Source organism: Melozone crissalis, unplaced genomic scaffold (assembly GCF_028551555.1).
Source record: "Melozone crissalis strain CALT ecotype California unplaced genomic scaffold, PUWL_Pcris_2 ptg000008l_1, whole genome shotgun sequence".
Taxonomy (NCBI): Eukaryota; Metazoa; Chordata; class Aves; order Passeriformes; family Passerellidae; genus Melozone; species Melozone crissalis.
Genome location: NW_026535786.1, coordinates 17,884,581 through 17,906,271, shown reverse-complemented (window position 1 = coordinate 17,906,271; position 21,691 = coordinate 17,884,581). Strand labels below are relative to the sequence as shown.

Below are 21,691 nucleotides of genomic sequence, written 5' to 3'. Positions count from 1 at the left end.
ACCTGAAATATTCACTGCCAAACCTCCACCATGCCCTATCAATCACCCTGCCTACATTTCCCACTGGATAGCAGACACTTTATGCCTTCTCTGCTGACTGCCAAGGCCAGGGTGGTTGGGACATGGGGCAGCTGGGGGTCAGCTTGTTCTGAGTGATCAGTCTAACTGATCTTTAGCTGTCTAGAAAGGAATGCAGTGCCCAGACCGCACTGCTCAGATGCAGCACACAGCATGGACCTGTCCTAGAACTGTGGCAAACATATTCCCACTATGTCCAAGCTTCCCTTGTAAGATATCTCTCATAAAATAAGCCAATTAGGAACTGAGGGATGGAAATGGCAATAAAAGATAATCTTATCATAATTAGCTGGAAATGAACTACCCATGCAGAGAGGTCTCTCCATCAGTCTAAGCTAGAGAACCCATATGAACAACGAAGGGTACAGAGCGAGTTACTCACTTCACAAGTTGTTTAGTTTCAGTAAAAATGTGTTGCTGTAGAGATTTCTCAAGTCCAAATGTTCCTGGGGAAGGTAGTTCCAGTAATTCTGGGAAGGAAGCCAATCCTTTGGCTTTGTATGTAAATATTTAAGCAACATTATTTTTATATACATATATTTTATACACATATACATATATGTCTTTAGACTTCCAGACTTGCAAAATTGCAACAGAAAAAATAGGCAAGTTGACATACAGCGATTGTCTCTGCCTGAAACCATGCTAACTGCCCATCAGAAACAAAATACCACAAAGACTAGAAGATAATTGAGCCATATCACCTTTGTATACTGGCCCACTCAAACTGAAGTGCTGAAAGATCAGAAGTAGAAATTCAAAAGGTAGAGAGAGACAAGTCTCAAATTTCATCTCCTTAAAAGAGGCAAGAAAATAAGGTTCATGTATTTTAAATCTTTCAGAACCTAGATAGATATAAGTGCTCCACCCATAGGTGTGGAATCTCCAGTTTTGGATGACACAAAGCTTCACATTCTGAGCATTTTAGTGTTATGACACCTGACAGTAAAGCTGCAACTTCATGTTTAGAAAGGTCACTGCTGCTTCAGGCTTAAATCAGGTCCATACCTCAAAAGGGATAAGTTGGCAGAAAATGTAAGTGAAAGAATGGAAATGCATCTGGCACTGAGCACTGGTGAATAAATAAAATGGGGGAAAAATAAAGCTTTAAAATTGTTGAGGAGAGGGTTGACAAAATGGAGGAAGATTATTTAGTGGGAAAAGGTACCCAGTCAGGGCACATGACAAATAAATCAGTCTATGAAAATAAAATTTACCACATGAATTCCACCTCTCTCTACTCAGTAAGCAGAAAACACATACTAGCATAAGGTACATGTGTGTAAATTCATAGCTATATGATTTAAAGAAATAAAATACTTATGAGTACAATACTTACATGTCTGTATGCATAGCACAGCCAGTGAGTTTTAGGAACACAGAAGTGCATGTACATAAAAACACACACAGAAAATAGGACCAAGAGTAGGGCAAGCCTTTTAGAAAATATTTTAATGGCTTTATAAAAAGCCTTCACCCAAAGTTTGAGGGGCTTTTGCAATCTCACATTTTTCTATTGCAAAATACACCTGCTTTCTTCTCTTTTTTCCCTCTAAACTAAATATTTCTTCCATCTAATGACTCTCTTTATTAGACAGCATCTAATTTGCATACATTTACATACAATTTAACTGCTAGCTTGTGAGAACAAAGAAATGGCTCTGTATTGCACTGAAGGACAATACTCAGAAAGGAAGGTATAAAAACCAGCTAGCTCGGTGGCTGTATATTCCCTTTGTTTCAGAAATACTAGGAGTTTTAAACACACTACTTAAAGGGTGAAAAAGATTATTTCATCAAACAATGAAAAAAGATACAGTGCAGCTTCCTTTTAACGCATTCTCTCTCTGGCCTGGTTAATGGGATTTAAGGGTCCAATATTTCTTTGCTTTCTTCTGTTTCTTTTATTAGAACTGATGGATTTAATTCTGTCACATATTTTACTTCATATTTTATTCCTATAACAATCTGTGCTGAAGTTCAGCTCCAATGCTAATTCAACACTATCTTCCTTTCCTTGCAGTCAGCCTGGAATACAACTGAACGATCTCTGATGGGCATGAAGTGCTCTGCCCTCAATGCCCAGTGCTAATGGATTTTAGAGAGAGTCTGCCAGAGCTTTACCTCATGGCAACAAGTCTAGAGATAATGAAAACTTACCATGTAGCTGACTGGGAATCAACAGGAAGGGAAGCAGGGCTGAGCTCCGCTCGTGAGAACAGGGAGGGACTGTGGTCAGAGTAAATGCAAGATGTAAAGGATGCGTCAAGCCCTCTAGTTCCCTGAGGAGAGAGGGGGGAAAAAAAAGAGGAGAAAATTATCTTTTAAGACCTTGCATGAAGGAAAACCCTTAAGAAACAGTTGTCAGGAACTCCAGCTCATGCCCTACCAAAAGCATGATACAATCAGCAAAGTGTTTTTCTCCAAAGGCTCTGCAGTTGGGGTACCAATTGCTCTGGACAGCTACAGATCTAATCCATGTAGTCTTCACATAAAAACCTTGCAGAAAAAAAACCCCAAACATTCAGGTTACATGCTGCAGATGCCTACATGCTCTCATATGTGCAAAACCTAGGGATACAGAGCAGTTTTCCCATTTGTCCTGTCTGCACAGCAGAGCTGCTAGCTTCACTTGTGACCTCTCCTCCCAACATCAAACTCAATGACTTGTGCACAGTGGGGCAGAAAAATTAAAGTATCACTGATCAGTGGTGTAGGGATGGGTGAAAGATGACCCAATCACTCTGGTGGCATATTCAAAGGGCCTGTCCCATGGAAATTACAAGAAACATTAGAGATTTGCAGAGTTACAAGAGAAACCTCTTCTGGTGTAAGCAGACCTATTGCAATGGAATGGAATAGGACTATTCTTGGTAAAAAACACTAGGCCAAGCGAGCCTGCACACAAAGCAGGTGTAGAATTCAGGACCCAGCACTCATCTGCTCCACTCAGTTTGCCCCACCCAGCCATGTGGCCTGGGGCATACTGGCTTTGTACGATCAGCACAAGGCCAAGTGTTAATTCCATGGGAATTCTCACTCCAGCATGAGGGGCACACTGTTACTGACCATACAGGAGCCACATCACAAGCTGTTAGCACAAGAAACTTGTGCTGATACTGCTCTGATATGACTCACTGGCACTCAAAACACATTATGGATTATTTTCAGATGCAAATTTTAATTTAAAGCTGGCTGAAATGTTAATGAAGTTTTAGCTCTTTTTCAAAGGGGAAAATTCCCTATTGCTTACAAAAATGTTTTCTTTTTTTTCCCTCTGCCTGATCTGCTTCTAGTGACATACAGCAACCAAACCTCATAAAAGAAATTAATCAAGCCTTCATATCATTTTCCCTTTTCAAGGGTGGAAAGGTTGAGGTGTGTGATCTTCAGCATTTCTGATGTATACCAAAATGATGCATTAGAAAACAGGGGAGGAAGGAAATTCCAAAGCCACAGTTCCCCTGATTATCATAACCTATGCTCACAGCTGTATCTTGCTGAGACCACTGGGTTATCATTTCCAGAACCTTACATGGCTGTTATGATGTAAGCTGATTTTAACTGGAGCTGTCACAATCCCATCCTTCCCTCCCCTCCTTCCTTTCCTTGTCGCATGTCCCCAAGTCCACCCTAGAGCAGGACTGTGTAAGTGCCTGGTTCAGGGAGCTTTCAGCTGAATGAAGGCTTCTTCTCCATGTGTTTTTAGCCACATCAAACCCTCATTGCAGCTCAATACCCAGGCAGAAAACTTGGGGGTCAGAGCTAGGGAGGCAGCAGAACTGTTCAAGTGGAGGAACAGCAACAGAGCAGCATCAACATGAATAGCTCAAGCTGCTGTAGACCTACACAGTGTGATGTCTAGGGCTGCTTTGGTATGACAAGGGAAAAGTACTCTTTTTGCACAGCTGGAAGCCAAACCCATCACAGCTTTAAAGGTAAAAAAAATCCTACCTCACATGCTAACCTAAAATAAACTGTTGGGCCACACAGATCATACAGAACAGATGCAGTCTGCCTCAGATGAAAAATAGCTTGAGATAATGGTGCACTGCTACAATCTGCACCAAGGGCATTTTCCAAGTGGCAGGTTGAATTAGCCTCAAGTGACATGCATTACAGAGTAACACTTCCCTGAGGCAATAAGGCAAGGTCCCACACTCAAATGGAAAGAATTGAGCATTCTTGCCAAAGGCAAATAATAAAGCATGTGATTAAGAACCACTGTTACCAGAAGATGGTGAAGCTCCTGAAAAATCTTTCAAGGACTTCAGAAAATACACCTGGAGATACAGAGCAGGAATTTTCCTTTACATCTCTACAGTAACCATGCTACACATCTTTTCGCTGCTTTCCAGGGAAGAAACATCAATTCCATCCTGACTGGAAACTAACTTTGTAACCCTCAGTAGTTCTAAAGCCACTCTGTCCAAATGGCTGTGCAGGATGGCTATCTGGATTTCAGCTGAATACAGAAGACACTAAAGTTCCCTTCCTTTTGCTTCCCTGCTCCAGGACATTGGAATATTTTACATCCTACAAGAGAGATCCTTTGTTGGTAGGGGATCACCACCACCCACAATATCTTCAGGAGAAGGAGTCACTAAGAGCTTCACTAGCCAGTTAGCACCCACAGGGGATTCAGCATCTTTGGAAATTAAAGTAACTGAGAAAAAGAATCCGTGCGGACACCTGATCTTCACCTGTTTTCATCAGCTCAACAACCAACACACACCTTTTCAGCACTGCAGTTAGAATTTGCATTGCCAAGTTACACCAAGGCCTCAAGGGCAGGACACCAGAGCAGGCATAAGAACTGGTGACTTTTGTTCAACAATAACAAAACAATGCTTTCCAGCATACATGAATCTGAAGCAATGGCATCCACACAACTACTATTTTTCATTCCAGCCTTCCACACTCTCTCAAGCTGGTTACAGTTATTTTATCAACCACAGGCAGCTGTACAGGTCGTTACACCTATACATGTTAAACCTATACATGTTCAAGTTATGCAACCCCTAGACAAGAGGCTTGGCTGGTTTCCCCAACAGGAGATTCCCATTTTCCTTCAACTGCCCTTAAGGTACAGTTACAAGTACAACCCATTTGTGCATATATTCTTCCTGTGGTGTCACTGAATATGTTTCTTTGCAAAACAACTGTCCATTGGAAAGCATGCATACTTAAATATACACACGATAACATATATGTGCAGACACACATATAAAATAAACTTGGCCAATACCTGTTTGATTGAATTAATTTTACTCTTTCCACATAACAACAGGTACCCACATCAGTTTTGACTGTTTTTAAAACAATTACAGGAATCTAAAATTTTAAATTATGCCACATTTGAATACCTTCTATTCAAGTGCTCTTGATCAGTTGAAAAGTGTATTACCACAACACCAGCCTCAAATTTTATCTTCTTCTTAACAATTCTTCTTGGAGCTTAAAGTTGGTTAAGCAAATCGTTCATCAGATTTTTCCCTTCCCTTTCTTTTGTTGTTATATACTCTACTGAAGCTGAGAGATTAAAATGTAAAAGCTGGTTTAAGCAGAAGAATAATTCAGTGGAAGTCCTATTGCACATAAAGCATTGGCTATTATCAAGTTCCACTCTTTGTACATATAGGTGGGATTATCCAAAGGAACAAGGGTGTGATTCTCTTTCGACTTAAATTAGGGCAAAGAAGTCTAAGTTGAATCCATCAGCAGCATGCTCAGACCAGTTGTGAGCATTTTTGAAAATCCTCCCTGTTCTAACCTGCCCAGAAAGTGGGCATAAATAAATAAATAAACTTCCACCACCTTGTGTCCTGGAAGCAACATCCACAAGCTGCAGTTTGTGCAGCTCTGTCAAGTTAAGGATGCTGTGAGTTTCTTCTTAAATACAACCAATATTTCTGAAGTTAGTTCTTTCAAACATTCACTTAGATTTGATAAATTATATTAAATACAATTTGCCTCAGCAGCATTTCAAAGCATGACAGCCAGAGCACGAGCAGGTCATTTTTACACGGCGTGTACAATCTCCTCAGTTGTGCAGACAGCCTGGATTATGTATGCAGGCCCACACTCCCCGAGATAACAAAATTACCCGGCTCGCACTCCAAGCCAGGCAGAAACTGCGGAGTCGCAGAGAGCAGAGTCAAGCCCGAGCCAATCAGTCCTGCTAAGCAGCTGCTATCTCAGTTGCTTATTAGTTCACCAGTACACTGGCCACGACCAAAGGCTTCAGATGGGCTTACAGTATGCACAGAACAAAATTGTCTCTGCTTTCAAATACCACAGAAACACAACCATGAATGAATACTATCAAAGGGTAGAGGTAGGAGAGAAACCTCTTGTTAAATTTACTCAAAACATTATTTTTTGATCACTGAAGAGAAAATCCTTACTCTTGAATACTGTATAATAACAGAACCATGCTGTTTGCTGGCAGAATGCTAAGTTTCATTTTCAGCAGAAAAAAAAATTGTATTATAATTTTTCCTGATTTAGATGGGGTTTAGGTCAACCTTAGCTACATACAAATGAATGTTTTGTTCAAATTACAGGGTAATTTTAATTAGGACACCCTGCTAGACATCCTGTTGTTCTATTTAATGGACTTTCTCAATTATGAGAAGAAACACCTCCCCACCCGCCTGCGACTTAAAGTAAAAATTATGCTGAATAAATATACAAAGACAAAAATTATTATTCTGTATTAGATCTTTTTATTTCTGTTAATCTTTATTTGGCAATTGCTGTATCAAAAGGGCAGAGTTCAGAATCCCACACCCATTAAACACCTGTTTTAAAACCACTTGAAGCACTGGAACCAGCCAAATATGTCCCAATTAAGCAGAAACGTTGGCACTGCTGTCTCGGGTAAGGAACACCCATTGCCATTTGCTCTCATTAGGTTAAACGGGTTTCTTGGGACATAGCTGAATTCCTGATTATGTGCATTGCAAATGGATGGAGAACACCAGAACAATAAAATTTAATTCAGCATAGCCTTCTGTCCAGTTGTCAAGCACGAAATTTTGGGAAAAGCAAAAACTGAAGCTTTGGGAAGTAGACAAGAGTTATATGTTCTAAGTATGTATGAGACAGCTTATACTTCTTTTAAGAAACTGCCCTGTCAATGTAACAGGAAGAATTGGGTTGGGATTTCTTCTTGAAAATGCTCTCTGATTTAGAGCCCATTTAATTTTTGTTAGCATCTCCTCCTCTGCACTTTGCATCAGTTCGATTTGCTTACACAGTTTTATTTGTTAGTGAGAAGCACAATACAGTATCTTTTTGTATTCACTTCAGTGTTAAATTGGTCACCAATTTCTTAACTTGTATGTTTATGAGGCAGGGATGGAAGGCGAAGCCTGGACAATAAAATATTTGTTTGTAGATCCGACACCGTACTGCAAGTTTTCCAAATATTTTTGTCAACTTAAATAAGTAAAGGCTCTTCTAGAGAGGCCAACTGCATGGTAAACAGAAGAATCTTGCCTGCCACTCATTTAACCTCTTGACCCCTGTCAAGGATGTGGACATGCTTGCCAGTAAATGACTAGTCAAGTGGTCTTTTACCAAATACTCAATAATATATTTCAGGGTGGTGCCACTAGACAGAATCAGAGTAGAGTGGTAGTGATTAAAAAGTATGTTTGAAATGGTTCTAATATCCATGCTCAATCCTCTATAATCCCGCTTCATTATCAATTTATTAACTTCCTTTGTTGTCCTTTCTGTCACCCTCCTGTGCTAGTTACTAATACATCTTAGTTTGAAAAGAGCTGTACTCCATAGGCACAAAAAGCGAGCATGCTTCACATAAAATTGATCAGTTATCTGTATCCAAGTAAGAGATGTACAGTCTCTGAATGGATACCTTCAAATTAAATGTACAAAAAGCATGGTTCAGCACAATAAACACCACTTCATTTGCAACTCATCGTCAGGATGTTAGCAGACTGAAAAGAACATCTATATATTTTTCTCTTTGCTTATGCCAGATAGACTTCTTCAGAACATAAATCCTGCTGGTTCTCTACTACCTCTTGTACTTAGTGTAGAATTCACAATTATTTAGTGCCTACATTTTAAAGTAAACTTCAGTACATGAAAAAAAAGCATTCTAGAAGTAAAATATATCAGCTGTTACTTGCTGCTGACCTAAAATTTTATTTATTTTCAAGACAACCATAAGAGTGGCAGATGCTTTCTTGTTCTGCCTGGCTAAAAATGGCACTAAGAAATCTGAAGATAGACACCTGCATACTTACTCTTTGCTTGTTTCCCCTCCCCACCCCCGAATATTTTTGCATACAAACGACATTTTCTAATTTTCTATTGCTATTTATTTAGATATTCATGGGTGCTATGTTCATTGTGGTGTCAAGAACAGCTTCCCTTCTATAATCCTACTGATCTCACCAAAGGATGCTAGGTACTCAAAACATCTGAAAAAGATGAAATATTCCATGTTTACTCTTCAATATTTAATTCACAGAAAGTGTTGCTTATAGAAAAAATATTTTAAAATAGTATCTCTAAAAACTGAGACCCACAGTCCTTGTCTGTTTCTTAACTTAAGCCTTAGTAGCTTACCCTCTTAGAACTGGTAGCTGACATTTTATTCAGTACATGATATCTGCAGCTGCAACACTTCCAGACTACAAAGAGTGGCAAAAGCTATCATTACAGATGGATGTTTTTATTGGTAGACATTTTGAGACTAACCAAAAGGGAATAGGAAAGACAGAGTGTAGACTGGAAAAAAACAAAAGTCCACAAACAAACAAAACACTACAAATCACAACAGGACAAGAGAAAAATCAAGCAGTGACATTATCTCACTGGATTAGTAAAAACAATTCCGTCTTGATTGGAATTCCATTTTTCTTTTTTCCTTTGCAGATCCATCAGACAACTATTAAAATGTTTAGCTGCACCAATTTCACCATTACACATTATAGAAGGTAGTTTATCAGGGTATCTAAGCACACAATGCAAATTAAAAGGTAAAACCAGGAGTATTTTGTACTGTAAAAACAAATAATTAAAGGGAAGCATCTCCTGTACACTGCAAAAATCCCAAACGCAATTAATTCTATATGTTTAAACTGGCATTTAACTTCCACTGAATTGAAATTATATTTTGAGCCCCAGAGAAGTTGCCTTCAGTAATACCTTTCAAACGCCTGAGCTCAACAAACCACAGAGAGCTGCTGATTAACACATGTGCTGGAGCAGAGAGGGAATATTCCATGGGAAGAGACTTTGTCTACAGCCCAAAGACCTACAGACAAACCAAAAACTTTCACAATGTGATATGAATAGAAGATGTGGATTAAAAGAAAAGAAAGAAATAAAGAAACAGCTTCAGAACCTGGAAACTTGTGAAATTGACTTTTAATTCCCCAAAACAGCAATTTTTAAAGCTATTGCAGGAGGCAATCAAGTCCCATACATCCGCTGAGGACAAAACCCTCTCACCTTAGAAATAAATGGTAATACCCAAAAAAAAGGTGTGGGAGGGAGAGAGAGCAAAAGAGGAAGTGAGATGTGGGGCTAATACCAAATACGAAAACAGCTGGAATTAAAAATCCATATACATCCTTTATCTCTAGGGCACGGAGGAACAAAATAAAAGGGAGGCACATAAACTATATACACAAGGTAAAGGGAAGTCAATAGAGGGATATATTAAAAAAATTAACGTTGCAATATGCCATCTCGTAATATTACATTGAAAACCACACCACTGTGTGTTGTTACTGTATTTGGCCAAGTGCACTACTGTGTTTAATTTGAACTTTGATTACAATAATTCACAGGATACAGAGAGGCAACCAAGTGACTCACAGTCCCTTCTGAAATCTTACCATATTAAAAGTTAGACTGGAGCAGGAACACAGTAACCAAAATCTATGTACACTACACCAGAGGAAGGGAGCAGAAGCATTGAACAGAACCTCCCAGGACTCCTGGGTCATTTGTTACACATGAAGAAGAGTAACTTTGCCGTGCCAGCAGTGAGACTGTTAGAGCAGCAGATAAATTTGGTGCTGCCTGCATCAGACACAGCAAACCATGGGCTGCCCAATTTTCTAAGGAGGGCACAGACGCTCTGCACACCTGAGCACGATTAAGTCTTACTGCTGATGAAGAAGAGAGTCAGTGTTGGCAGTGCAGTGGCTTGAAGGGGAGGGAGGCAGTTGGAGGGGAAGCATAAACCTGTTTCTGCTTGCTACCAACAACATTATTGCAGGCACCAGTAATGAGGTGTCTGGGCTAGGAGGGGAAAGGGATATAGGAGCTGGAGTGCTTTATCGGCTCCAAGACCAATGCTGGTTTTGGCACTATTTTCACTCTAGTGAGTTACAAACAACAAAAAAACCTAACCAAGCAGGTGCTAGCAATCTGAGAGACCACATGCCAGCTACAGCTGCTTCAAACTGATTCAATTACATCTGCTTGAATAGTCCCAGGACATTGAATCCACTTAAGGGAACCACAGGTCGAAAGGAGACCCAGTACTTTGGGATCTTAAGACTCCATTAATTTAAAGTGGAAACACTCCCAACTGAAATGGGAGGAAGGTATTCATATATGGTCTGAACCATATAATAACACTCAGACTAGGACAAGATGGACGAGAGCATATTCATGACACTGGGATACACAGTAAAAGCCCATTAGAAATAATGCCTGAAAATTTTCCTGAAGCAGTCCGAAAGCACTGCCTTGTTTCTCAAAACACTGGGTGCAGTACATTTGCTTAAACATGCTCTTGGGATTGGGACTTCACTCCAAACCTTGTTTGTACAAAAAGGGGCCAAGCAGCTGGGAAATTCTGGAGTGTAGTGTGTCCTCATTAGCTTCCATCTGCCATCAGAACTCAGCTCATGGCAAGTTTGGCTAAGTCCTGGTGTTCTCAGGTCCAAATCTGGGTCAGTTTTAATTACACTATACAGAATTCAGTGTGCAGTTTTAAAATCCTTATTATACAGCGCAGAAGAACGGGCAGCTCTCCAACTAATCAATTTTTTAAAAGTACATATATAAAAATTTTAAACCAGGCTAGACAGACAGTGGGTGGAAGAGAAAAAAAATGTATAAGTGAGTACAGGGGTTAGTTAAGAGAACTGTTAGCAAAAGTGGGTCACCAGCAAGTTCTGCTTTAAAACTTCAAAGGAAGGGGAAGAAGGAAAAAAAAACCTCTTCATTTTTGAAGACACTGAAACTGATGTGCAAGATGTATACAGTTCATACTGCTTTTAGAATCAGCATGGGTTACACACAATAATACTGCAGCCAGATTTTTATGAAGGGGAAGATGGATTACCTTGTGGCTACAGGACCATAACAGGCACTGGCTGACCTATTCCATACCTTTAACTGTGTTATTGCCAGGGTTGGGGAAGTTATTTTCCTCAAGGGCAAAGCCTTGAAGTCCACAGGTACAAAAAAAGCGTGGTGGTTAGAAGTATAGTTCAATGGCATTCTTGAAGGTGACAGGGAAATGCAGGATGTTAGTCTAAATCCTCACCTAATTAATGTGTTTTGGACTACTTCAACTGCTATTTATTTCCTCTTTTTCTATGCCATCAAATAGCCATCAGCCAGGTCAGAACTTGAAAAGAGTTTTTCTTGCCAGGTTGCTGGCAAATAAAATGATAGAGGCACAGATAGCTGCATGTTTTTCACTGAACAGACACTCGGGACAGGACAGCACGCCAAATCTTATCTATGCAAATTGGGCTAAAATCAACTCTCAAAGTCAACAACCAGAATCTGCCCTGTTTAGAATCTTTGTCAGATGCAAGGGAGCAAGCAGAAGCCTTCAGTGACAGCTACCGACATAAAGGTGGATCAGAAATGGAGAGAGATGATCAAGGAGCAGAGAAAATAGCAATGAAATGATAGATGCTTGTTAGATGAGCATAATATCCTGCCATCTCCTTACACAAAAACTACACCTTCAAAGATTTCCAAGGTTTTTTTTAACCATTTCCATGAAAAGCTCCTGTTAAAAAAAGACACCCCTTCATGCACCTTGTTAGCATTGTCATAGTTTTCATTTCAGATTTACAACATAGCACAAACACAACAAAATTCTGCATTCTCCCTAGTACTTCTTTACTTGGTGGCTAATCCATGCCTCTCCAGCTGCTGGATGAATCTATCACATTCTGACACAGCATGAAATGCACTACTAGCTATTTCAGAATCAACAAAAGCTACAAGGCTGGAGTAACCACTCAGTGCTCTTTATTTGAAAGGAAACTTTTTCTTTATGGTAACCTCCCTCTCTCAGATGTGGCCTCTCATATCCAAAAATCCATACATTCAACACATTCACAACAATCCAAGCAGAAATCAAAAACAAACTAAAAAGCTAAAAACCTTATCAGAGGAATATCACAGCCTCAGGGATCCCCAATTTCTCCATTTCACTATCTAGTTCTCAGAAGGAGGAGGTTTTTTTACCAATACCACCTGACTGGTCTCAAGTTCTATCCCCACCTGGGCCCACTTGTATTAATTAGGACAATTAGCTTCACTGTCTCCAAATAATTTTCAATTTAGTTAAGCTTGGAGAAAAAAAAGCAAGCTGAAGCCACAGACCAGGCAAGGTGACCCTCAAATACTGAAGAAGAAAATTACCCCATGGAAATTTGTTTTCTGAGGGTCTGGCTTCTTAAGAGAACTTTTTGCTATGAAATTTCAGTGCAGATCAACAGCAGCGCAAAAGGGAGCAGGAGAATGACAACACAGCAAACACTGTAAATTTAGTAGACTTAGCCCAGACAGTATCACTGTAACAGAATGATCACCTTCTGTAGCAGAAGTGAACTTTCAGTGCTGAGAGGTGGATTATTTTATCTTTTAAAGCACTGTTATGAAGCGAGGCATGTCTGATGGACTATTTGAAGACACGACTGACCAGTGACTAGACAGAACAGCCAAGCTGTGAACCGTACTCAAAGAAGAGAGGAGGGACAATTCAACCTAGTGCTGCACGTCCCCTGAAACACTGACAAGGAAACTTGGATGCAGCATTGGAAACAAGCTCTCCCTCGCTCCACTCCCAAAACAAAAACCCCACCACTAACAACAACAAAACACAACAAGATGAGAGACTACAGCATGAAAGGAAAGGGTCTGCCCATGCTCACAACCCTAGAGGCAGACTTCCTTCTTTCCCTTCCTCCTTCTAAAATCATGTCTGGATGCAACCCAAGTTAAAGTCACTGTAACTCTTCTGTCTTCAGCTTCCAATGCAGCCACTTCCCACTTGTTTACTGTCACCCTGACTGGCTCAAGACGTATTTGCTAGCCCCAAAGTCTCACCAGGGAGTCTATGTTTGCTATTTCCTGAACAATCAAAGCTGTTTGTGTGTAGTAAGGCTCCCAGTGAAGCACATCATCTTGCTACAATTCTACTCATGAGGAAGCAGTGAAAGACATGTCATGGCATATGAAGGCAGATATCATCTATGGCAAAAAGGCAAGGACACCATTCTGAGACAGGGGACATTTTATTTTGCAGACTGTTAGAATCCAGGGATGTTGTAAACACAGGAGTCACAAGATGAATTAAAATATGGTGGCCACAAGTTAGAAACTAAAGAGAGAATTCTACATTTTCAGATGTACTTCCACTAGAATTTCAGACTACTGTGTTCATCTTACTCTACCTACATGTGGCATCTCACATAATCCTCTTTTTGCGGTCTGTCCTCCCCACTGCAGCAGCTGGAATACCTGAGACAACAGTACGATTTATAAACTGAGTAAGTCTCTCAACCTCATTGTACTTGGCTGCAAGAGCTTTAAGTCATATCCTTAACATTTGAATGCCATTTTTCTATTGCACTTTATTTTTGAGTGGGTGTTTTTGGCGCTATACAGTTTATGTAAAATGAAGCAGTACATAAGAAAATGCAACACCTGTTCTCATGTGTTTCACAAACATCCAGCCCCTGACTTGTGTGTGCTTTGTAGCACAGTTGCTATTGCCAGCTAACAACATGTTCTAAACTGACATAAGTCCTACAGATCTTTTTTTTTTTTTTAATTTTAGAAACAGTGGAGCCATATTAAAAAGAATTTGCCAAATTACCTGCAGAGATGGAGGAAACCTGCAATTTTCTCACTGCAGTGATGAGATGGTATCAAGAACAGTGCTAAACAAGGCCAACCAAAGAGGCCACAAATACTTTCCTAAAAAATAATTCTCCTGTATCTTGTTCTTGAGTAAAAACTGAGAGTTCCTACTAAAGGGATGTCAACTTTCAAGTTTTTTTTAGTCCTACCTGCATGACAGAAGACAGCAAAAACAGCACACAGATTACACACATATCTCAGTTTATTCCCTTCAATGATTTGATAGCCAAACTAATGTCAGAAGATGAATTCAGAAGGCCTTTTATGGCAAGACAGATTATAACCCAAGTTTAAAACAGAAAAGGAAATTACAACAGAAAAACACAGGGACGACCATGAAAAGAGAGTTTACAACATAACTGCTTTTGTACAGCAATATGAGATAAACACCAATTATCACAATTTTCTAGATGAGGAAACAAAAAGCTCTGATCACAAAATAAATCAAGGGACTCGTGCTGAATGTACATGATTATGTCATACTTTGGTTTCTATTAATTTTATCACATTTACCCTCAGTACCTGACAACTAGTGCTTTCTTTATTCGGATAAAGAAGAGAACAACAACAACAGATAAGCACTGAAGCATGCATTTGGAGCACAGTTCAAATAAAAACCTACCATGCCCACATCACATCCCTCTGCAGACCAGCAGACAGCCTCAACAGCATGTCCCTGACCCTAGCCAGGGCAGTTACTCACTGTACCTGTGGGCAGGACAAATGAGAAGTCTTGCTGCCTGGCACTAAATCTTTCTAGTTGCTGGCAAGCCTCTGGCCAGGGATTTTCTGATCAAGGGGTTATATATGTCATATATATACATATATGTATTTGTTAGATTATCATTTCATTAAGTGGTCCTTGATAAGCTTTTTTTTTTCATGAGTGTATCTAATTTCCTTAGTAGCCAGACTTCCTTCTGCTTTTTCTTCATCTTGGGATAATGACTTCCATTGTCAATATTAGCATTATGTGTCTAAAGGAGATTTTCTGGAGCTGGAGAAAAGAGATCAGTCTATAGATCACTCCTTGGTTAAAACTGCATAGGGTGCAAACAGATCTCAAGACAATGGCAGATCTGTTCTCATCTCATGATGTAGTTTTCAACAGATTGTAAGGATGCTGTAGTTTTTTGGTTTGTTTAACTAGATTTATCACATACTAACTGCTTTTACAAGAGCAAAGAGATGCTTTATTGAGCCAAGAAGCACAAACTGAGTAGATATGAAGATGAAATGGTCTGAAGTTGCCAGTCAAACAGTGTGACTGCATCTGCTGCTTGGATGCTGCCTAAATAGGCCAAGATCAAGGTTGTAAGGATTGATTTGATCCTGATCCCTCAAAGTAAACGAGACCAGAAATCAAAGCTCATAATAAAATTTAAAATTATCCAATGAAGTCATCTTGTATTTCCCTACTGTAATGCATATATAATGTATCCATGTGTCTGTATGCACACTTTCACACTCAAATTCATCTTATCCCCTGCATTTCTATGTTCCACCACTGCAAACACAGTCTGAAAAGAACAAAATTGCTGGAGGAAAATAGCACCCTTTGGAGCAGAGAACCTGTGTGCCACCGTTCCCCTTCTCTAATCAGCAAGCACCGATTCACAACTCCTTGCCTCACCTCCCTGCCCCTGTACCAAGGAGGAACTCACCTTACATGCCTGTAATGCTTTCCTTGGCCAAGGCTGCAACCCCAGGCAAGCCGGCCTCGACTGCAGGCAGCAGAGGCAGCGAGCTGAGCTCAGGGTTTGACACGCTTGGTGCATGTCACACAACACAGGCAACCTGCTAACAAGCTGCTCTGCGCTCTCTCAAAGTCACAGCTGCCAGCAACAATTGAGCGAGTGCAGCCTAGCTTTTCAGGATTCCTGCCTGTTGCCCAGGAACCACACAAAGCACTGGAGATTTTAAACAGGTGCAAACAGTGCTTTTCTCCCATGTCACACTGCACAGCCCCTGCTACAGGCACACAAGAAGAACCAGAAAGCAGGAAATGAACTTCCAAAATGCGATCAGAGTTCCCAGTGATAATGGAACACTTTGATGACCTGTGAAAAACAGGTTGTACATAGCACTATAAGCAGAAGCAGGAAGGCTTGGTCAGGCTTAGTGAAACCGGCTTTTCCCAGAAATATGCAACCATATTATAATTCTTGTTACACACTTTTAAAAATTTGTCAGTGTTTCTCACCTGCAAAATATTTTGTTAATTTAGGAGGTAACATTTCTGAAGAAGCAATGATTCAGAATGTGTAATGAGTACCAAAAATAAATGAAAAGGGTGCCTTTCAAAGCTTACTTTTATAATAATTTGATAGCTGCATAGGAATTCTTAATGCACAAAACTGTCTTTTAAATAAGTGGCTTAAAAAGCATAATACAAATCATGTACATTATCTAATTGTGTTTATGTACAGAAATTCTACATGTACCATCTGTTTACAGCTCATTGCTTAACATTATAACCTTGTACATACACAACTCAGTGCATAGGTGGTACCGTAGGTAAACACAAATTGTATCTCCTGAACTGAAAATCTGTGAGTCAACTTTTAACAGGCTCGTTAGAAAAGACGGCACTAACTCCAGAATGGTTTGTTTTGTCAATATTGCCTACGCTGTGTTAAGGTCATCAGTACGAGTTTGTTACTAGCCACGCTCCCACTCTGGTAATCAGGCAAATTCCTGTTAATTTCAGGCAGAATCTTGCCTGAATTGGAAGGGAGTGGGAACTGGTTAAGGCCATTAACCAGATGGCCACTGAGATCTGGCATTCTCACGCTGGGATCAGCTGCTCTACCTGCTACTTACAAGCCCACTCACAAGCACAGGCACAGGTCAAGCCCTGAGCAAGGCTCTTCTGCTGTTCCTTCAGAAATGTAATGTTACAATGCTGACATGCATGCTAAGGGCTTCTGGCTAAACTGGAAGCACTCAGATAGGGTTTTTACCTTCTCTTTTGGATCCAGCTTTTCACTTGGATGTGAGGCTGAAAAGGCTAAAGGGTTCTCTTGTACAGACGCCAACAAAAACAAAGGTAAACTTAGAATTTTCATTAACTGTAAATTACAAAAGCAAACAGAAATAAGGATTGATGTGAGCAACAGGGAATGCTAAAGCTTCACCAAATGTAATGTGTAATGCTTCAACCCAAACATATTTTGGGATGACTGCCAAGAAGATGGGTAAAAATGTGGGAGGCTTAGTAGAGTACAGTTTGAGCTAAAATGTGTAAAGTTTTCACTTGTGCTAAGGAAACATTCGTAGCTAGGTAAAAACAAGGCCTTATGAAAAATCCAATTTTACATCTAATCTAAATTTCCCTGGGCAAAGCAACTGCTCTCTTGCTAAACTGATCCTCGAGATAGCTGGCGTAGCATATAATTATTGTGGATAGTATTGCCATGGGCTAGGCACTAGATGAATATTGTAAATTCTAGAGGTGTCTTATCCAGCACTACATGGTTTGATGTATTCTTCTAAACCTGAATTGGAATTACTCATCATGATGCTTTTGTTATTTGGTGATCCCATGACATGTGTAGAACCAGGAGACAGAAGCATTGGCTCTGTCTAACAAGTTTTCTTGTGCTATCTTAGCTTACACTGTTTTTTGTTAGCTCTTCTGACCTGGAAACTCCTAATGGTGAAGGACAAAGTATCCTAACAATCAGAGTTTCTCCAGTGAAGCACATTACAGTATCCCACAGATACTGTGGGATACTGTAGGGGTAAGGGCATCAGATAACCCAATAATCTCAATTTGCTGCTTAACATCCCCCAGCACAAAAAGGTCAATGTGGTTGTGGTTTGGTTATCTACTGTCAGAGCTGTGCTCAACAGTAAGAGTAGGAGGTTCTTCTAGCTCTACAAGAAGACTAGCTCATGAACTAAGATTTAAGTTCACTTTCAGTGAGATAAACAATAAATAATTCTAGTAAGGGCAAGAAGCTGGAGAGGAAAAGGCTATAAATGCTATAGAAAATTTCAACACAGGCTCATTTCTCAGCTTCTCTAAAGCTACTTTCCTCTTGAGATGATAGACCAATTATTTCAGGAAAAAATAGTCAGTGTTAGTAAAGCTTTTTACCTATTTTTTCTGCATCAACTTCAGACAGCTTATACAGTAATGAAGGTCCAAGAAGACATTTTACTGGCTACCACTTCAGCTTTATTCGTCTGATTAGTTCCAAAATATTTAGACAGCAATACAAGCTACTTCATGTTTCTCCATGTTAAGTGCAGGGTATATCCTTCCCTCTCTTTGCCTGAGATGATGCATTTCTTAGGCTGTCCAGATCTGCAGCTGACAGATACTGACAAGCTTTGGATTCCCCTTTATGCACCTCCAGTTTCACAGATGTGGAAGTAAGAAGTTCCTATGGGAATACAGTTCAGGAATCATGCTAACAATACTCAGAGCATCCCAATACTTGGCAAATAAACACGACCCTCTGATACAGAGGTGGTTACAACAGGAACTTATCCCATCTAAAAGAGAAAAATCTGAAGATACCACCTATTGATTCCATTGATCCACATGCAGATCTGTTCACCTGGGAGGGCCAAAGGTGACAAATAATCCTAGGAATATATGCACATAATGCTACTTGTCACCACATGTTACAACACAGCCTCCAGTGGCAGGGGAAACTGTGTCCTTCCATTCACTGGGGAATGTCTTTCCTAAGACTGACATTGGCATGAGAATGATGAGAGCATGTTGGGAGGACTCAAATGTAAGTGCAGGTCAGATTTGTTTCTAAGGGCTTAGTAGCAGGGGAAGACACTTCTTAGGTTGTCCAAGAACAGAAAGCATCTTACAGAAGTATGCAATAAGGTTTAATGACAACAGTGACTCAATAAACTCTCTTCAAACTCTAAGTAGGGATCCTTGATGTTATGGAACAGGCCAGGATTCACTAGTTTGGCAACAACTGTAGGATGAAGCCATGCTTTTTGTAAAGTTAAACTTTCCTTCAAATTACATCATATGTGTGCACCTCAGCAAAGCTTTGAGGAGCCTGAAAAAACAATGTGTCCATTCCTGCAGTGACTTCTGTAAAATAAGAAACTGGATTAACCACAGTCTTCACTGGTGCCAGCCCGACCACAAAGTGTAGCATCAACACTGTGCTTGCAAGGTAAAAGCCACTGTAATTTTAAAGAATATCAATTATACATTGTGTCACAGAAGTACTATAATCTGACTGCTAATTTCTTACAAACTATGTCTTCTTGCACTCCTACATAATACCAAAATAAGAAACATTGAATTACTTTCTAGGAGATATTTACAAAACTCTGAGATATTCTAAGCAGATACAAGCTAATATTATTATTCTGAATAGCAGTACAAGCTGCCCTCCATCCACAGCACCATGCAGGCTGTCATTTTTGTAGTTAGGATGCATTTTGCAGCAAGACATAACTGTTCTTTCAAGTGCACTGTACTGTTAGTTGTTGTCACAATTATTTATAACTGGGGACATCTATCTCCTACTAACCTTCTGTTCTGGTCCAATATACAGGAAACAATTCTTGAAGCATTAAAGTACAATTATAAGAATTTAAACTCAGTATTTCTTAGCTAGATTCTGCCCTCTGGTTTTGACTCTAACACCAGGCAAGCCAAAGATGACACTTAGTCTTTCACTATGTTGTGGGGTTTGGGTGTATAAAAATTTAATTTTGACGAGAGGTCAGGATAGAAGATGAAGATATACAGCTAAAGAAAAGGGCTTTAAAAGAGACCTGTAAACAGGAGACCACAAGTTGCATTTCTTTTTAAAATGTATCACAAAGGTACTGCAGCATTCTTTAACACAGAGGAGAAGCAGCAGAACAGTGCATGAAACACTCAATGCCAAGAAAGAATCTTCCCTATTTTAGCCATGAATTATCCTACAACCTTGAGAAAATTACTTACCTGTTCTGTGTTTCTGTTTCCCCACCTATCAAATGGGGACAATGCTACTTTAAAACCACTCTAAGATTCTTCTAAAAATGGATATAAATTGGAAACTTGTAAAATACATGCAATTTCTAAAAAAGCCCACTGAGAATATAAGAAAAAATATGGCTTTAAACATTTGTTGCAATATTTTTATACAACTCATACCTTTCCCATAAGTACTTTACAATATTTTCAAGAGTTTATATGAACTATATTATTACTATTATCAGCAAATGGGATTTGAAGATGCTACATGCTTTAAGTTTAAACTTCCAACTGTTGGTTGAAACAGAAATATTTTCCGGTATTTTTTTCCTAAAACACGCAACAGTCCTCCAGCTGAGGTAGCACTGGATTCTTTGACACCCACAATAATCAGCAAACTAAAAGAAAAAGAGGTTAACACTGTGTCCTGCCTTACATGATACAGATGCCACAGAAGACTCATTCTTACTTTGAAGTGCAGGAAAATATATCGTGGTAAAAGACTGAGTGTCATTCAAAGCATCCTTTGAAACTTCTTAAAAAACAGAGCTTTGTATCTGGAGAGGTTTGAATGATTAGTTTATTTTTCTATACTTTTAGACCACAGCATAGAAAATTCATTACATATATAAAACTCAACAAACTCTGCAGGCTTTTGATATTCAAATACCCCTACTTCTGAAAGTTTATCTTGCTTAAAAATGTATTTTTAGGGTGTGATCCAAAAGTGGCCGGATGTAATATTGTAGGTCCAGTTCCAAGTCATCAATCAGTTTGTTACATTTTCAAGGCAGGTATTTCAGTGCAGAAGAGAAGAGTTTTCTCAACTTTGCATTACAAGATTGCATCACAGAGCTTCTTGAATAACCTACATTACAGATGGGACCAAGCATGGAGACTTCCAGGCCCAAAAGATTATGTTCTCTGGGCATTGTTAAGACTACATTCTCTGAACATTGTTAACAATCAAGAACAAGGTATCAGAACTGGGGGTGGCTCACAAGTTTAGAGACAGCACTCATTATAAACCAAATGCTAAAATGGTTGTATTACTAAGGGAGAAAAAAGTTGGGGAGATTCTACAACCATTTCATCTTTCATGAGTATTTCATTCACTAGCTTTGTAATACAGGCAAGAGAATTTCTATCCTTCAAATTATTCAATCATATTTATAGCAGAAAAAAAATTTACAGGTATTACATTAGGTACAATCACCTTATCTCCAAGTAAAAAAATTACATACATAGTTGAATACAAAGGCAGCAAACTGGATTTTTTTATTCTTATCAAGATTAACATAATACTTAAATGCAAACAGAACAGCTAGATAAGAATTACAAAAGACATGAAATTCCTCCTATTTTCAGGTGTGATTAAGAAAGCAACACCAGAAATATAGGCAAGAAGGAAAAAACACTGTCATCCAAATTAAAATTATGTCAAAAAATATGTATGGCCCAGAATCTCTGTAGACCTCTGAAGAGAGATTG

The 21,691-nt window shown here is 39.4% G+C and overlaps 1 long non-coding RNA gene across 1 annotated transcript in view; it reads right to left on the bottom strand.

Moving 5' to 3' along the window:
- The window catches only part of LOC128933151 (uncharacterized), a 73,937-nt gene that overhangs the window by 38,034 nt on the left and 14,212 nt on the right, over positions 1-21,691 (bottom strand). The window contains exon 2 of the long non-coding RNA XR_008482757.1: positions 2,239-2,360. This is a non-coding gene — a long non-coding RNA (uncharacterized LOC128933151). The remainder of the gene's footprint in view (positions 1-2,238; positions 2,361-21,691) is intronic.